Consider the following 19,638-nt stretch of genomic DNA (forward strand, 5'->3'; position numbering starts at 1 on the left):
ACAAAGGTACCGAATGTGCTTCTCAGAAGCAAAATGTTTGTATTCATCCTCAAAGTTCCAATGTGGGTAGAACTAGTACCAATCCTGACACGCACCACATTGAATCTACCGTACAACAGATTGCTAACTATTTTACTGTTGTTAATTTTCTGTTACAAAAAAGCACTGCCTAGGTACATAAAAAGTTTGATGACTACATTTTGCAATTTCTTTTTTATTTCTTTCTTTTCTTAAACGATACATGTGGTAATCGTATCCTACCTTTATTTTCTTTATAGAATGTAGAGTCATTCAAGTGTAATAGCTAATGTTTATTTCACATGCAACTGTAACATGTAATATACAATTCACCGATGCCGGAGCTTATGTTTGAATACAGCAGAAGTGGTTCAACTTTGCATCAGCTGGATACCCTAGCGCTTGCACCAGTGGGTCCAATTATGGCACTTAAATAAAGACACTTTCTATATAATTTTCAAACTCGGTCCCTTTACTACATACAACCACTTTCTTAGACCCAACTCATTTTACCATTTTCCTTCTCTGGCATTGCAACATTCTTCATTATATTCTTCACGATTATTCCTTTATTCGTTCTTCCTAAAACACTGCATTTGACTCTTCAGACCAATAGGGATGAGTAGTGCATTTCACACACCCTGTATAGAATAAACGCACACTAACACTACTTACACAGGTATGCTACAGCGGCCAGTATCCTACAGCGCCCACAGCACATCACTTCACAGCAATAAACTCATGACGTACACTGACAGTTTCATCCCTGAGTCTTCATACGATATCACTAAGTACTTTGCTTCCCACTCCTGCTATACTCTAAATGCATACTAACACCACCTGCACAGATATGCTACAGCGCCCACTATGCTACAGCGCCCAGAGCACATCACTTTACAGCACTCAGCTAATAGTTTAGATGCACAGTTTCATCCCAGAGTGTACCGGCACCTCACCTCAGCACCATCTCACAGTGGGCAAAACAGCACTTTCACACCAGTAGGGATAAATAAATCGCTTCACACTCCCTCTATAGCACACCCTACCCACCCTACAAACCTCACAGCGCTCCTACCCTCCTCTTTCCCACTTTTTTCCCCTTACTCGCTTCAACGGAATCACAAAATGATGGCCAACACTTCGCAACGCTCGCAGCAAATCACCAGCAAGCTCGTGCTCGTAACACCTCAGCCAATCAGATGGCAGAATTCCCAAATATCAATATCTGTAAATGTCGATATTTCTCAAAAACTACTGAACGGATTTACACCAAATAAACAAAAGCGTGCTGTCTAGACCAAGACCATTCTCCCTTCCAAATTTGGGGTAATTCCGTTCACCCGTTCGACCTGTAGCCTTGTCTAAAGTTTCCTATGGAAATTAACATTGAAAAAACATGTATTGGGAACCCCCTTTTTTCTCGGCCCCCCACTTCATGAATCACCCCCAAACTCGCAACATAGGAGCTGATCTCAACAAAGAATTTGTTTTGAAAATTTCGCGAAGATTCGTCAATCGGCGCCAAAGTTATTGCGAATAGAATGTTGCCATTTTCCTATAGTAACTAGGTCCTAACTATAACTACCTACTGGCGACCGCCAGTAGGTTATATATATATATATATATATATATATATATATATATATATATATATATAATGTAATCATACTTGAAACGATAAAAGATTTATGTATTGTATGCATTAATATTCCATATATTTGATTTAGATTAGTTTTCAGTCATACTTTCTGTTAAATACTTGAATGCCTTATTGAATATTACATGTAGTATGAAACCTAATGCATTAGAAACGTGTATATTGATTTGTGTTTTCAAATCTCCACTCTCCTATTAAATGTGCACCATTGAAATTAACGTTTACCTTGTCATGAGCAGGCCTGTATTTTGAAGCAAACACAAAGAGATGATGGACGGAGCACTGAAACTTTTCAGACACTCACCCCCAGTCACAGATCTGGGTTGAATCCATCATCGTTTTTAGTTCACTTCGCCACCCCAGTTCAGACCCAGCCATATGCAAATCAGTCTTGACCCTGTGCCTCATGGGAACAGTCCAGACTGAACTGCCAAGCCAGGTCTTCCCTGGACCTGAAACAAGCATCCTGGGACCAGTTTCGGGGAAACACCCCGCATCAGCTAGGCTAGCTTGAATCCAGTGGCAAAGTGATCAAGAGACCCACCTCATGCTGTATTTTACCATGCTGCCTAAAGCTGATTTACATTTTCTGCTAACCCAACATTTCTTGCAGGTATTCACAAGCATTGTTAGTTGTAGAATAGATACAGTAATGTACCAGCGATTGAGAGAAAGAGCCTGAGAAGAAGACCTTGACGAAGGTACATGGGGAATAGGAGCATTAACTGAAAGGCCTATTCAGTAATGTGTCGAACTTGCTCTAAGTGTGAGAAACTGATGTCTTTCCCATGTCCAGCGTGTGATTATGTTGCAGAGTAACTGCTTACTACCTGAGAACTGGACTGGAACAGTGGGCCCTGATGAATCGCACAATGTGGGTGTTGCTTAATTAACTTTGCACGTTATAATATGCTGTTCCGCTCTGGATATTTAGGAAGATGCTTTGCAGAGCCCTTCCTACCTTTTGCCCCAGCAGATCCCTCTTGTGTATTCCTTGCAGACATCAACCCTCATCGTCTATTATTTGGATGGACTTTAAGACATTTTATACCTCAATGTTTCCTTTTGATTCTTACTTAAGTATGGTTTAGGCTAACACTTATTCCTGACCCATAGTGCACTGAGTCAACACCCTATTCCCCAGAGTGGGAATCTCGAGAAAGATGTGCACGCCTTGGAGCATTGGCTCCAACTCCGTGCTTTAGAAATTGCTCCCACGACCGCGAGGCCAGTTAAATCCAACCGAGCTTCCGCCCCCTGGTTTACGGTGGCCCTTAGGAAAAGCAAAAGCACGTGCAAACGACTCGAAAGAGAGTGGCGGGCAAACTACAATCCTACGGATAAAGGCATTTGTAAGCGGGCTCTGAAAGAGCATTATAGGAATGTCTGCAAGGGAAAGAAATTCTTCTTTTCCACCAAAATCGATCAGGCCAGTAATAAAAGCAGAGAACTTTTCAACATTGTAAAAAATGTCGTATCTCCGATGGCCACTGGCTGCCTGTTTGCCCCTACTAGTGAATGGACTAACCTGATGGCATGTTTCTTCCATGATAAAATCAAAAATATCCAGGATTCTTTTGAAGCTCAGTTGCCAGCACCAGAAGCAGCCACTGCCTTATCCCCCATTGCTAGGCGTTACACTGACTCATCATGGACGCAGTTTCCAGCCATCACTTTGGAAAAATCTCTTGCACTTATGAAGACTCTCAAGTCCGGCTCACCATCTGATCCCTGTCTGGCTAAAGTACTGTCATCTATTGCAAAAGTACTAAATCCTGCGGTTAATTTTATCCTGAATACCGCTCTTCGCGAGGGCTATATGCCACAGACCTGGAAACATGCTAAAATCCTCCCACTCCTGAAAAAACCCTTGGCTGACCCTGTGGTAGCTAGTGACTACAGGCCCATTTCCTTACTGCCTTTTTTCTCCAAGGCTTTGGAGAAATATGTCAACATTGTCACCACGGAGTACGTGGAGGCCAACCATCTTTTGCATCCGAGTCAGTCGGGTTTTAGGGCTAACGTCAGCATGGAAACAGCATTATTAGAAGTTGCTGAAGCTATAAAAGCCACATTGGACAAAGGAGGCAATGCAGTTTTGGTGTTGTTGGATCTTCTGCAGCCTTCAACACCGTGCCTCATGACAGACTTCTGCGCAAACTAGAGGAGAGCGGTGTCGGTGGAACCGTATTGAGATGGTTCACCTCCTTCTTAAACAACCATCTACAAACTATTTGATCCCCTCCTTTCACCGCAGATATACCTCCCATGAACGTCGGAGTTCCACAGGGCTCAATTTTGAGCCCCACTTTGTTCAATCTGTATATGGCCCCTCTTGCACTCCTCACCGAGAAGCACTGTGCCAAAATAGTGTTGTATGCGGACGACACCCACCTGTTGTTCACTTGCGAGAAGGGTGCTGAGCTCAATAGCGATGCGATCAAGACTTGTCTATCTGAGGTATTCTTCTGGCTCAGACAAAACCAACTGAAGTGTAACTCTAAAAAGTCAGAGATTATCTTCTTTGGCTCCCCCCCTCGGCACCAGTTACTACGGTGAAAAATCTCAGGGTCAAATTGGATGTTACCCTCTCAATGAAGGCTCAGATTCAATCAGTGGCCGGGAACTGTTTTGGGGTACTGAGAATGCCGCAAAACCATTTTCCCCCTGCTATCAGTCTCTCACAGAAAGATGGTAGTCCAGGCTCTGGTGGTCTCGAGACTGAACTACATAAACTCCCTGTACTTGGGCCTCTTGGAGTACCTGCTTAGTCGTCTGCAGATGGTCCAGAATGTGGCGGCTAGGGCCATTTTTTTGGCAGGACCTAGGACACACATGAGCCATCTGCTGTCTTCCTTACACTGGCTTCCGGTTCAGAAACAAATCCATTTTAAGGCATTGGTTTTGGTCTTCAAGGCCTTTCACAAGATAGGGGCCCCCTACCTCAGGGAAAGATTCCAACATTATACACCTCAACGCACCTTTCTGACCTCTACGCCTAAGGTCTTGCTGTCCCGGATTGGGAGAAGATCCTTTCGAGCGGTGGCCTCTCGCTTATGGAACACTCTACCTCTTTCTCTTAGACAGGTACAGGACCTCCTCACCTTTAGGAGGAAATTAAAGACCTGGCTTTTCCAGCTGTAGGTTCCGGCCAGCTTTCTGCATTGGGGTGTTTTTCTCTGTTAGCTGTTATGTGGTCTTTCTCTTCAGCGCCGGGACACTCCTGGGAGTAGCCGCGCGCTTTATAAATACCATATAACATAACATACCATACAAGACTCTTGACCGAGTTTCTGAAATGCTACCCCCCCCCCCCCACTTGATTTCTTTTTGTCCTGACCTGACTTCCTTCATGGAATTTTCCCTGAACTGCTAGGGCTCATTTCCCCAAACCATCCTTTGGACTTTGAAACTTTAAATTACTAATTTATAGGAGAGAGAGTCTTAGATTATTCTCTGTGCACCATATTTTGATGCTACTGTTCTGCATTGCTGAGTTGCCGAATTGCTTGTTTGTTTGATACTAGTGAGCCTAAATTTCTTCAAACGTTTGGGAATCCCATTTGTTATTCTGTATCTTTACAGCATGGTGCTGCAAGTAGTGTATTTGAATTTGATTATTAAATTTGTGCTAAATCTTCTTAAGCCAAGCTACCCATTCCTGGTCCTCATTGTGTAGCCAAGTGGGTTGCACAGTTGATTGTATTTTGATTAACGGTAATCCTAACCTCTCTGTCAGGAAGAAAGGTCTGTCAGAGGAGCAAATGGTAAGCAAGTAGGCCCAGAAAACGCTAGATCAAAATCATTCAAATTAGTTGTAAATCAGTAATCAGTACATGTATATATTAGTCAATATGATTCAAATAAGTTAAAAATCATAAATGCAAAGACAAACTGATATAAAGTTGTCTCAAAATATCAAATGATGTTCTCATGAAGAGAGAATCCCAAATCAGCTAAGCTAAGGAAATGTCGGGAGAGTTGAGGAAAAGTCAGGCAGAAGGCATCAAAATATATAAAGCCTTCAAAGGCACAAACATATGAATCAAATAAAGATTAATTCAAGTGAGTAGGAGAGGAATATGCCAGGACTCTTAACATTTGAGCGAGAAGAAAGGACATCATCTCTAAAGGGGTGGGGGGCAAGGAAAGTATGTCTTCTGAGAACAGTGGAAAAGTATCTTCTGCTCTAACTAACTCTGCAAAACATAGTTTAAATCATTTATTATCCAAAATGTTGCACCTGCAAACGATTTCCATGAAGGGAGCCAATAATTATATAGCATGTTGCAATAATGAAACTTCAGTTCTTTTTCATGGCTTAGGCACAATGGACCCACTGTTGCACAACCTTTAGCTTGAGATCTACAGTAGGGTGATATAATGCGGTTGGGGGAGGTGTGTGATCTGGCCACTGATGAACATGGCTGCCTCCGTGTGACCTACGCAGAGCCTGAGCCCTTTGAGAAGTTCCCTTGTTCTTTATGGCACTCTCCCCCTTCTCAGGACACCATGGCGGGGTAAGGGTGTGCGACACATGGCTGTGGTGATGGCGAATCCTGCACCTGAGCTAGCGGGCTGTGTTGTTTGTTCCCGCTACGGACCAAACTTGCAGTGATGCTCCATCTTCCTGCCTTCAGCAGGGGTAGTCGGGCGCATCAGCGGCTACAATTGCTGGCCTGCTTCAGCACATCCTGCAGCAGTGGAGACTACAGACGCCATTGCAGGGTGTGGCCACTCCCTATGCTCACCATCGCCCAGTTAGGCCTCCGTGCACATTCCGAGGCCATAGCTGCAGGCGAGTATTGAGCTGTGTGACCTGCTTTCGGCCACCCTGCTCGGCCTTGACCCTGCAGTGTTAGCATTCTTTCTCCTCCTTATGGCACCCTTCTGGGCCACTCCGGCCAACCACTAAACATTTGCACTGCGGCCTGCTTCGCTCTACCTGCACTTGTCGCAACGGCCATGCTGGTGGTTTGTCAGGGGTGCAATCTTTTCCTTTCAAACAGCGCTTCGAGCGAGGGACCCGGACTGCATCTGGAAGAGACCTGACACTGGACCGATGCAGGAGAATGCGCTTGACTGCGAGCACGCGCTGTTGTCAGTTTTTTATCACAAGACTACCCCATAGGGTACTTTGCCCACCTCTTGGCTCCACATTGGGCCCATGTCATTTTTGTCCACCCCGGGCCCAGTGCAGAAGAACTTGTACAAAATTCCGGCTGAGCTGGTTCAGTCTGCACATCACTAAGCCTAAGCGTGTACACAACCAAAATCCTGTGCCTGGGACAACACCCGCTATGGTCTGCCATGTGCAGCATAGCATATCAAAGACCCTGCTCACTTCAGTTGTCCCCGGGCCTACTACTCTCACTACTTGACTGCAGTCCGGTGTCTTTAGTCCCCCCCACACTCTTACACTGGGCAATGGCCTCTGGAAAAGCCAAGCGTCAATTACTCTTCAAAGAAGGTGTGTGGGGTTACCAAATTGACAGTGGCGGTGACACCCCCGATCCCATCGTGGAAGCTATGCTTTGAGAAATCACGGCAGTGGGAGTGACATTGGCCACTATGAATTCTAAAATCTCTGACCTGTCATCTGAGATCAAGACCATCCCCTCTGAGCTTGGACTCTTACATAGTCGTATGGATGGTTTGGAAACAAGCATGTCAGCTTTAGAGAGCCAGGCAGAGACTGTCAGCACTTGGCACTTCAATATATAGCACCTTTATAACAAGGTGGTGGACCCAAAGGTTAGGGCCCGCATGGCCAACGTCCGATACTATGATATCCCCAAGAACATGGAGAGGGGCTTGAGACGCTTCGTCTTGGATCTGCTGCCTTGCCTGAAGGGCCTTTCCATTGACCCTCCTGTGGAATTCCAAGGAGTTCACTGGATCCAGAATTGATCTTTCACCACTGGGGACAGATCTCAACCAATAATGCTTGCCAAGAGCACACTTGTCAGATTCTGCTGGCATCGTGTCGGCACGGACCCTTTGACTTGGATTCTCATAAAATCCAAATTACTGCTGACTCCACGAAAACCAGTATGAAACGGAAGCCCTTCCTGCTATTGAGAACACAACTACGTTTTTTTGTATTCTAATTGATAATTTGGTACTCGTTACCTGTAATTGTTCACTGTTCATTTTCCACTCTTTTTTCTTCTATCTCCCTTCCGTTTTTTCCACTCTCTCTCCCTTTATTCCCTTTATCTTGACAAGTTCATTTTTTAACTCACTGTACAGTATGGGTAATAAATCAATCATTAAGATATGGAGCCATCACCACCTACCATGGACCTTATGTGAGAATCTCCATGGCAATCATTTCATACATGTATGTCTTACCAAATTTTAATGTCACAAGCCACTGCAGATTATGTACATACACACATTTGTTTTGATCATAGGTAATGTTGCTCTTCCCTTCCTCGTTTTCCTGAGTCTAACTGTGGTCAAGACCGAATATAGTTTGTCTTTTCAAATGCAGATGTCTTTGAATTTTTTTTTTTTATCCCTAGTAATTTCCACTTTTTTTTTGACAAATTATGCATTTACATCTCTTACAATATCCTCTGTTACCCAACTTGAGCATTGCATCTTGCGTCATGTTTGAATGTTGTATTTGTTGTTTTTTCTTTTTTTGTTTATCGTGTCTGGTGTTTTATGTGTTGTATATATGTACTGTATCGCAGCCCTGAAGAAGTCTATCTCATGGATGAAACGCATTGGCTGTCTTCACTGCAAATATGTGAAACTTTATTAAATTAGAGAAAAAAAGAAAATAAACACAAGAATCACAACCTTGTTTTTTGGGATTATTGTTGTGGTACAGCTCTATGTTCTATATTGTTATTGTAGCAGCAGGTCTTGTAGTGTGTGCACACATTGGTATATACTTGTGTTTTAACTACACCTTTTGGAACAACTGGTCAGGTGTTGTCTTTATGGTCCACTGCTCTTGCTTCATTAGCACCACTTCTTGGAAGGCTTTGACCGAGCAGGTATGGACACTAATACATCCTCTCCGGAGGCCTTCTCTTCGTTCAGCCATTTACCGCTGCACCAGCCCTGGCATGGCCTGAACCCAGATAGGCTCCTCAAGAAACAATTCGAAACTTGAGAAAGTGATCCAAAAGGTTGTCAAACTCATCAAAGACACAGTCAGGACATATCCAGTCCCCACTTTGGCTGGCGGGGAAACTGCAGCTGGTTGATGCTGCACCCATTGATGCCGTCAGAGACTCCAGACCCAGATAAGTACCGTGCACGTAGGGAGCGACTGGGGATTTTTTTTGTCTTTTCTCCAGAATTTTTTTTGCACAGTTGCCTGGTTGTTTTATAAACATCTGGTACATCCCCATTATCGGTCCCCTTCCCCTCCTTCTCCCTCATCCACACCCAATCCACCCTTCCCTTTTCTTAACCTCTTATCCTTTGAATTTCATGCCATCAGCCTATAATGACTCCTGGCACCTTTATACAACACAACATGGGTTTCTTTGACATGACTTGGCCCTTAACGGGTGCCTCAGCCGTATTGGGGAGGTGGGCCACCAGCTCCAGATGAGCCCTAACAATCCCCCCAACCCTTGGTTTCCACCTCTCACCTGTCCCTATTCCTCCTGCCGCTCCCCACGTCCTCTTGGGCTGAAGAGAGGTTGTCACTTTTCCGCTGACACTACCTCGGGTGATTTAGTGTTGATCACGTCCCTAACCTCTGCTTTTCCCTCCGCAGTCTTGCGGGCTGAGATAGTGATGTTCATGTATCTGATACTGTTTTTTTGTTTTTTGATGTGCATGCTCCACTCTATTTCCTAGTTTGGCACAGATATTGCTTTTTTCTTCTCACTGTGCCACCTTTGCCAGTATTCCATCGTGTGTGAGACTGTGTTTGTTGAGATGTGTAATCTGGAATCGGTTTATGTCCTATCTAGGTTTAAGCTTCTCATAGTGTCATCGTTGCTTCAATGATTTATGCCACATTTTAAGACATGATGCTCTTCTGTGCTCTTACCACTGTGTTATGGGGCGCCTCCCCTTCTCTCCTCCCACATTCTTAGTGACTGCCCCTGCCTCCGATCATTCTGGGGGAGGTGGAATCTACCCATGAGACCTTGCGCTTGCCTCTACTCCATCCACAACAGCTGATTATGTTATACATTATAGATTTGCCTGTACCCCATCCACAGCAGCTGATTATGTTATACAATATGGATGACTTCCCTACTCTCATGAGACCCGAAAAATGTTTTTTAGTCACAGCGCTCACCGTGGCAAAGATCTGCATTCTCTGTCATTGGCCATCGCCCCAACTTTCAACCCATGATGAATGGCTGATAGAAATGTACCCAATAGCCTCTTGCAAGGGACATCAGTGAGCCGATCGGCGCCCTCGCCTCTGCCACAGTGGACCACGTGTGGGGAAACGTCGCATCCAAGCACCTGACGAATCAGCACAAAGACATCGCCTGGATGGCCATCCAAGGAGGACTTCCTGTGAGAGCCTTCATGCACCCAAGAGGACTCAACCGATACAAGTCCTGCCCGAGAGGGTGCACCGGTGATGAGATGACATACCATTTCTTCTGGGAGTGCATGTACCCACAGGACCTGCTGAAGGCCCTAGGCACGGAGATAAGGGCCTGTATTCCTATTTCATGCATCACCGCGGACTCTGTGATGTATGGTTTGTTCCTAGGGACACATGCACTAGGTGACCTCCAGGGCTGCTGGAGACTCCTGTGCTGTTTTAAAGATGTTATTTTGTTTTCCAGAAACCACCTGGTAGTAGGGAAAAAGGAGACATCGACCCTGGTGTGCCGTAAGATGATCCACAGCCTCCTGCATGACTACGCTGCACTGGACGGATCAGATGAAGATGACGACTGAAGACCCTAAGGGGTCCCCTTGTACCCTCACATGGGGGGCCCTGAAGGGGCTACTTACCTGTTTTTGTCCATTTTTCTTTAACCCAGGAACCAGTTGGCAACAGGAGAGAGGAGAAGATGGATGAAGACAGGTGGAGTAAATGTAGTTATTTACTGTATGTATTTGACTAACGTGACCTTTTCCCTTCACAGGTAAAAGGTCAATGGGACAGCTTGCGCACTTGTTGCCAGGTTTGTTACCAACGAGTAAATAGGGTGTTGTGGAATGTGACGATTGATGTATCTGAACCAGAAACGACGCACTGACAAGAGAAAAAAAACGGATTAAATGCAAAGTAGATGTGGGTGTAGTTGGAATAGGGGGGCTATGCTGAGGGCCATGGAGGTATGATCAAACTCTGTGACCCTCCACGTAGACCCACTATGCCATCCGCCTCCACCCCCCTATATTAACAATGAATTTTAGTACTTAAAAGTAAATTAAAACCCACTTACCTGTACTGCAGCGTCCCCGGGCTGCGCCCCCCTCCTTTTCGTCATCATTTCTTCTAATCCAAGTGAAAACTGCGCATGCGCCGCGCATGCGCATTTCTCACAAGAAATGCTCATGCACGGCCGTGCACGCATGCGCAGTTTTCACAAGGATTAGAAGAAACGGCGACGAAGAGGAGGGCAGCCCAGGGACGCCGCAGTACTGATAAGTGGGTTTTATTTACTTTTAAGTACTAGAATTCATTGTTAATATAGGGGGTGGAGGCGGGGGCGGGCCAACTCCGCTACACTGCAGAGTGTGCAGAGATTTGCCTTCTCTGCGTTCTCCAAGGAACACGGAGAAGGCAAATCTTCGCGCACTCCGCGGGCGGAGCAGAGGTCTCCGTCGTGGGCTAATGCAAAGTGCAGGATAAACTGAGATATATTCTCAGATCTGGTCGCCTTTCCTGAATTCCAACTGTGTCGCCTGAGTGGCATACCTTTCATCATTGTGACCTGCACACATAGGCATGATAGCGGTGCTAGTGGCCTCCGTTCCTCCCTCCGTCCCTTCTTCCCCCCTCTATTTCTCCATCCCACTCCCCCCCACTCCCCATGCCCAGGGCTTTAAGTGGTCTGGGTCTTGCCAGTGCTCAGCACCAGCACATCTAAAAAGCAGAGGCTGACACGGGTCCCTATCAGGCTCTCCATTTTTGCCCTCACCCTCAGGGTGGAAAAAAAATCAGTCACTTCACTGCCTTTGATGTAACTTTGAAGAGACTCGTTATAGTAATTTCATAGTCTCATCATGTCAGAACTTAAGCATTTTCAATATTCTATACAACAACGCCATAGTTGTTGCTTATTTATCTTATGCAACTAACAGCCATTGACAAAGCAAATAGTCCTGGAATGTTGTAGGTGTAATGTTACTTGCTGTATTATATATCTGGATGCAATGACATAAACAGCAAATTACCAGTCAGGCTTGGTCTGCTCATATCTTTCTTTTCTCTCCTGTTTCACATTGGCCCCTGAGTCCACAGTATAGAAGATAGCCTTTCTGAGGCGCCATAGCATTTTCCTGGACCCTGGATATGCCTGCATAACACTACCACTCGCCATTTCTCTATCTCTTCTTTCAATTCTTTTCTCCCGGTCTGTCCCTCTATTATCAAATCAAATCAAATCAAATAATCTTTGTTTTCGATCATTTAGATCATCAAAGATATAAATACTTGACAATTATTAAAATTTAAAAATTTCCAATATTCTAAACATTTCGATGTAAACAATGACTTTCAAAAATTCCATAAAACAGAGGTTTAAAACATAAGAAAGTGTGTTCTAAAATCATTTAACATTATACGACCCCCTCCTTTTTTAAAAGACTAGATCGGACATACCACATGGCCGTTAAAAACTTTGCCACTGCAAAAACAATCGGAGGTGACAAATCGGATTTTAATATTCTAAACGCAGGGGAAAATTCCCTAAACCCCATGTTTTTAAGAATGGGTAGGAGCCAATACTTCCTCGCTTTTCGGTAGGCTTTACAGAAAAAGACCACATGTAAATCACTTTCCCGGGGATATGTGCAGGCTGGGCATTGCTCACTTGTTGGAGGATGGGACCAAGTGGTGGTGAAAGCCCTCAAAGGTAGAGAGCCATATCTCCACTGTAAGTAGAGCTTTCTTGCCAACACAGGTGCCATACCATCCAAAACACTTTCCATTAAGTAGTAGTCTTTTGATTGTATGAATGAATTAGTCAGTGAGCCAACCCGTGTGTTGTCTAAAGCGGTGTTCAACTTCAACTGATAGTAAAGTTTAGAAAGTGCCTTTCGAGGGATCCTCATGCTTGAGTTTGCGGGGTCGGTCCATAGTTCTGTTAGACCTAAACTTTCACAAGATCTTTTTATGTAAGTGAGCCACGGGATACTACTACTGTTAGGTAAGGCCAGAAACTCCTGTAGCTCGCTTCTGTAATCGCTTAGATCCTCGCTACTCCATAATCGTTGCCAAAAAGATAATGGTTTTAGGCCGATTTCCTCGGCGATGGGCCTAAGTCCTAAGTCCAATTTCAGAGGGAGCAAAGGGGTGCTAGGAGGGAGGGCCACCAACTGCCTGAGAAATGTATTCTCTGTGCTTGTTAAGTTTTTAAGAGGAGTATGACCCCACAATTCGCCGCCATATGTAACTGAGCCCCGAGCTTGGGATTTATAAATCTGTACCATGGGGCCCAGTGGGCGGTATATAGATTTGCCCACCATTCTGGAAATACCACCCACTTTCTGTGAAAGCTTCATGTTTGCCTTGATAATGTGTGTCCCCCATGTAATTTTCTCATTCAGGGTTACCCCCAAGTATTCAAAAGTGGAGACCCTCTCCAAACGCACTGTACCCAACAGTGGGTTAGGACGTGTTGAGGGGGTGGGGTTCAGAATCATATATTTTGTCTTGGAGGCATTAATTTCAAGGCCCCTCTCAGTGCAAAATTGCAAGAACCCATCCACTACCCGTTGAATTCCCATGGGGGATTTAGACAGCAGCAGGGTGTCATCCGCAAACATTATGGCAGGCACCCTGCTGCCATTCAATCTGGGGGCGTCAATATCATCTATCCTGGACAGGTGGGCAATTACCCCGTTGACGAAGAGGCAAAACAGGGTGGGTGCGAGTACGCATCCCTGCCTCACCCCCCTGTCAACGGGGAATCTTTCTGTTAGGCCCCCCATCCTGCCGCACCTGACCCGCGCATAATTGTCCTGGTGTACTTTGATCAGAATGGCCAGGATGTCTGGCGGGACTCCCAGATCCTCAAGGACGTTCCAGAGTTTGGATCTAGGCACCAAGTCGAAGGCGGCACGCAAGTCCACGAACACCGTGAACAAGCTGCCCCCCTCGACGAGTGCCGTCCTCCAATAGATAAGGTTGAGGCGAAAAATTTGCTCCATAGTGGATACCCCCTTTCTGAACCCGGCCTGATATGGGCTCAGGGTGGCGGTCTCCTCTATCCAATTCTGGAGACGATCTAAAATGAGTCTCCCAAAAAGTTTTTGAGACACATCTATCAGGCTGATGGGCCTGTAGTTGGATGGGAGTAGAGGCGAGCCTTTCTTGAAAATCGGAACCACCTCTGCACCCAGCCAAGTACTGGGCACCTCCATCCCTTTTAGAACCGCGTTGAACAATACCAGGAGATAAGGAGCCCATATATCTGGTTCCTGTTTAAAAAGGTCACCAGGGAGACCATCCAGACCGGGTGCCTTGCCAGTTGACAGGCCTAATATGGCAACCCGGACCTCCTTTTCGGTAAATGGGACCCCTTCCGGGCAGTTGTGTACGAGTGGGGTTTTGCAGTCTCCATGCCCTACTTCCACTGTATAAAGAAACTTGAAGTGCTCCTGCCATAACTTAGGGGAGATATTCGGTTCTAATGCTGAAACGAGTTCCTCAGAACCTGTGTTAACAATTCTCCAAAACCTCCGTGAGTCCATGGAGGCTAGGGAGCTAGCGAGTTCTTCCCATTTGTTCTGGTCCCACTCAATCTTGGCGTTAAAGATCAGCTTCTTGTATTCGCATCTCCTAGCTTGAATCTCAGGCCTACTTTTGCGATTCTTGATACTCGACAATAGATCCCTCCTTGCCCTACGGCACGCTGCATTAAACCATGAGCGCTGGGTCTTGCCACCCGCCCTCCTTGGTCCATTATTAAATAAGTCTGCAGTTAGAGTCTTAACGACTTCTTCATGCATCAACCAGATTTGATTATTTTTCTCCCTTACGCTAGGTTCATCATTTAGACTGCCCATTTTTTCCAATATAGGGATAAAATTTTGGTAGAACCGAGGGAGCTTAACTGTGCTTGCAGCTAATTTCTCCCACTTGATTCTCCTCCTATTACTTTCAAGGGCTAGGTCCGGGTTTATCTTCGGCAATTCCACTTCCCCGTGATCCCGGCCAGGAAGGAAAAAGTCCAATTCCAAAGCATTGTGGTCGCTATCTTCTCTGTCGGTTATCCTAAAGTCAAAGACATGCGACCATGTAGCTAATTGTACTAAAATGTAATCTAATCTTGACTCCCTACCCCTCCGGTTGAACGTGGGTTTGCTCGGAATATCCGATTTAACACGCCCATTACAGGCCCTCACCCCGTGTTTTAGAGTTAGGGCAGTGATCTGGAGCGCAAGAGGGGTCCAAGCTTTGGGGGGTGTAGATACTGTAGGTGGTACTCGCCATCTTGCGTCTTCCTCTAGGGAAGCCCCGTCCAAGAGACCAGCTAGGGGTTCAAAGTGTGAGTTCAAGTCCCCACCCACTACAAAAGGGGTCCCCTTGGGGAGTTGACCCAGAAACTCCGACAGTTCTTCAATAGTAGGAGACTCCTGGGAGATAGTAACCGGCCTCGAATATACATTTACCAGTGCTAATCTGCAGCAGTTGGACCATTCCAGTATAACCACAAGTATGTCCTCAGATGCCACTGGTAAACGCGTGGCCTTGCATCCCAAATGTGCTGCGACCCAAGTTTCAAGGCCTCCCGATGGACGACCCCTGCCCCCCCATTTCGCAGGAATGGAGAAAACTGCGAAACCCTGCCTTAGGTGTTCCTCCCTCTCCCAAGTTTCTTGGAACATGCATAGATCTTTAAAGTTGATATATTCGATCCATTCCTGGCAATTGGACTTGTTTCCCAGGCCTGCCACATTCCATGACAGTATTTTTAGGGGGGGAGGCCCGTTGTTTGCAATGGTGGTATGGATGGAATCATTACCTGTGTCACTGGCCATGGTCTCTATATGTACTAGGGGGAAGCTTGATTCCTCCCCAACATTGATTCGAGACTCACCAGTAAAATTACCCAAATCGCCATAGTGTGTTTGGGCATCGTCCAGCTCAATCTCTGCTCTATTTCCCACCACCACCCCCTCCGATGGTATATGATTCCACTGGCTGCTTCTACGTGTGGATAGTCAGTCTACCATATCCAGTTGACTATACCTGTTCTGCATTGGGAGATAGAATGGCTCAGTAAATCTCCGGAGGTTGTAATCTTGCTCATTTGAGCCCCAGTTGCCTCCCCTCCCATAACATGTTTCCCATCCCTCATCATCCATATTCGTGGTGTAGTGGGTTTGCTGGTGTCTTCTGGAGTTGGGGAATTCTCTCCATCCGCTTATCAGCCCCCCACCCCCTCGCTCTATGTTGGTGCACTGAGCATTGATTTCAGGGGATCCTTGGTATTGGCTTCTGGGATGATAAAAAACTCCCCTTCTATTCCTATCTTTCTAACCAGCCAGTGTTTGTATCCGATGCCCCCAAATCTCATCCTCTCTATCATAAACCCGAGGGGGATAAAAAAAGGAAAGAGGTAGGGATTGAATGGTGCTCCCCTCATCCTCTGATGTCCATCCGCATATATGCTGGACTGTCCTATGATCTCTAAAACTAACTATAACACAATCGCCCTTTATGGATTTAGTTGAACTACCCAGCCAAGGCACCCTTCGAACCATAAGAACTATACTCGATATGCCTGCCGGGAGTGGTCTATGTGTAGATAGCCAATTTATCACCTTATTCTTCAATGAAGCGGTGGATTCTTTGGAGGAAATATTCAATTCTGGTATCCCTGCTAAAACTACAGTATATGGTGCTGCCTCTGGGGGAAGATGTACTAGTCTAGGCTTCGTCCTCTTATTAGCATCGTCAGCCATTTGTTCAGCAGCATTCAGTGGTTTGGTAGGGGCGGGGTTATTATCCCTGGTTTGTTTAGCAATAGTTAGGGAAGGGGATAAGTGGTTATGCTGTTGTGCCGAATTTTGAGGGACAGTAGCCTCAGAAGGTATATTAGTGCTTGTAGGCGGGGTAGATTTCGCCTGCTGTGCTGTGTAAATAACACTCTTAGCCTGTTTAGTGGCCTGAAAAGGTCCCTCTTTTGTCTCTCTATCGGAAACCATGGCCCCACCGCTGCTAGTTGCTTTAAAACTATCGGCTAGTTGCACTGTCGATTTTTCTATGGCCACTAACCTGGCCTCGATTTTGATTAGCCTTTTTTCCAGGGGGCTTAAAAGGTTTCTTATAAGTACACCTATATCAGCAAGGGTGATATCCTCCTCGGTGAGCTCGGGAGGATTCTGATTGGGGTGAGTGCTTTTCTCCCTCTGTAAATTTGAAGGCGAGACCTGAGCTCTAGTAGTTTGCGTTCTTCCCCTTGTGTTTAGAGATGGACTATTTGATAGCGGGTGCAAGGGAGAGATATTCAACTTCCGACCACCCTTGTTCTTGGTCCCTCCTCTCTTTTTTGAAATTGCACCTTCTCTAATCCCCTTCCGCTTGTTCACAATAGGGCCTGTAGAATTAACCTTTTCGGGGTCAGAATTAAGGGTGGTGGTAAGTGTGGGGTGGGGTTGGGCTAGTGGGAGGGTTAGCAAACTGAGATCTACGGAATCACTGATATCTTTCATGCTTAACTGGGAGGTACAATTTAAAATGTCCAGAGTCCCAGAGGAGTCATTTGCGCCTTCTACCCCCATATCCATCACGATGAGATCTGGGCTTGCCTCAGGAGACTTTGCCTGAGCTAGAGGACCCATTGACGATCTCCTCACCCGGTCTAATTCCTGGGATATCCGCCCCTCGAGAAGCGTTATGTCCTCTATTAGTAGGGAGCCAGCTTTCACAAAGTAATTATCCAATGTTCCCTTTGTTGTAGCAGCAACAGACAATACGCTTTTGCTCCTTGTTTCCCTGGTCGTCATCTCTGTGGTAAGTCGGCAAATATTACCCGTGAAATCCAGATGCAGTCCCGCAGTGGGTCAGGGGGACTGGCCCAGGCCCAGTCTCTCCCGTCCTCTAACGGCCTCAAACGGCCCGCTCTTTGCCCAGTCTTAGCCCCGTGCTAAGACCTGCGCGCGTCCCGCTAGCGCGTGTAAGCTGAGGAGTGTTTGTAAGGCGAAGGGAAACGGTGTTGGGGGAGGAGTCGGGAAGAGGACCAGGTGCAGCTGGTCAGTGTCACGCTCAGCACCCTGGTCCTCGCAGTCCCGAGCGCGCCGGGCGCTCACAGCAATACAAACGTCCAGCAACGCCCCCTCGCGATTCTGAGCCACAGCGCAGCAATCCGGGCAGTGTGAAGTCAAATCGCCTATGACACTCCGGGCAACAGGTAACAGAGTCCCAGTCCCTCGAGCGGCTCCCGCGAAGCGGGGGCCGCGAGGCGCAGTGGAAGGTTGCAGGTCAGAGGTAGGAATCCAGGCAGTCCCGGCAGTAGCAGACAGGGAGGACCAAACCCTCAACCAAGTGTGAACGCGGTTGAGGCGACAAACCGCTCTCCTCCAGCTCTTCTCTGTAGATGATATTATTCGCTGATGTCTCATCTCCTGCAGTTTCAACTGTTTATAACATGCCACTCTAATGCATTGTGTGGATGTTGGCCATGCCTTTGTTTGTTAGCCATGGTGTAAACCACCCCTTTTTTTCCTCTGGGGGTTTGTTGCTTTGAGTGGTTCTTGTTTGAGGTCTTTCTTTCTATCTCCGTCAGGGAGCTGTAAAGGCGCTGGAGATCACTTCTGTTTGTATTTGTATATTTTTGCAAAATGAAAATCAAGATTTCACCCCAAAAAAACAACAATTTGGTTAGAAGGTTCTCATTGCCAGGTGTAGGTTTAAAGACAAACATTCACATAAAAACTAAACCAAGTGATACAGTTAATTAACATTGGCTGTTACGACTTGGCCTCTGTAACGAGAAATAGATAAAATACACATCAGAAAGAAAAAATTGCAATTAACTTGAGGAATTTTACATTGAGGCCTACGTTAACCATGGTCAATTTTAACATGAATATCACACCATATATATTTTATGTGTTGCAGATTAATGTACATGTATGTGCAAATAGTTTTAATTAAATACAATCACCCCTGTGAGCATGTTTAAAGCCCTGTGTTTGAAGCACACAGCCAATACTTTGTGTGTGAGGTTGCCTTCTTAAAAGAAACACTGTTTTGAAACATGAACTCTGCCTGCATTTCCAAGCCTCCATCATAGTCTATGCTGTAAAGCAATTAGGATGTTTATATGACATGGGGAAGGCTCATATTACACTCTAGAGTTTGGACAATCCCATTATACAAAACCCCTCCTAAGTCCAAACTTTCCCTACTAGTGACATGTTTGAGTGTGAATAGTAAATTGAACCCCTCTGAAAGCCTATGCTTTCACTATCGTTGCATAACCTGGAGCGAGAATAGTATATAGATTATTCCCAGACTTCAATCATTTTCTTAATATTGTTTAAATATAGCTATCATTATTGTTTTTTTATTTTTGTAAGTTTATATTATTTGTTTATATTCTCAGAATAAAACAAATGTTACAGGGACGTTATAGTTAGGAAATAGAATTAATAAACCTTAGAAATTAACTGAAAAATACAAAGTTTACAGGGACGTTATAGTTAGGTTCAGATTTAACTTGTACAAAAACATAGAAATTCAGCAGTTACAGTTGCCTGACCTAACTATAACTGATCCCCCCCACAATGCACTGCCTATAACATCACTTATTACATCACTCATGACATGGTCAGTGACA

Source organism: Triturus cristatus, chromosome 11 (genome assembly GCF_964204655.1).
Source record: "Triturus cristatus chromosome 11, aTriCri1.1, whole genome shotgun sequence".
Lineage (NCBI taxonomy): Eukaryota > Metazoa > Chordata > Amphibia > Caudata > Salamandridae > Triturus > Triturus cristatus.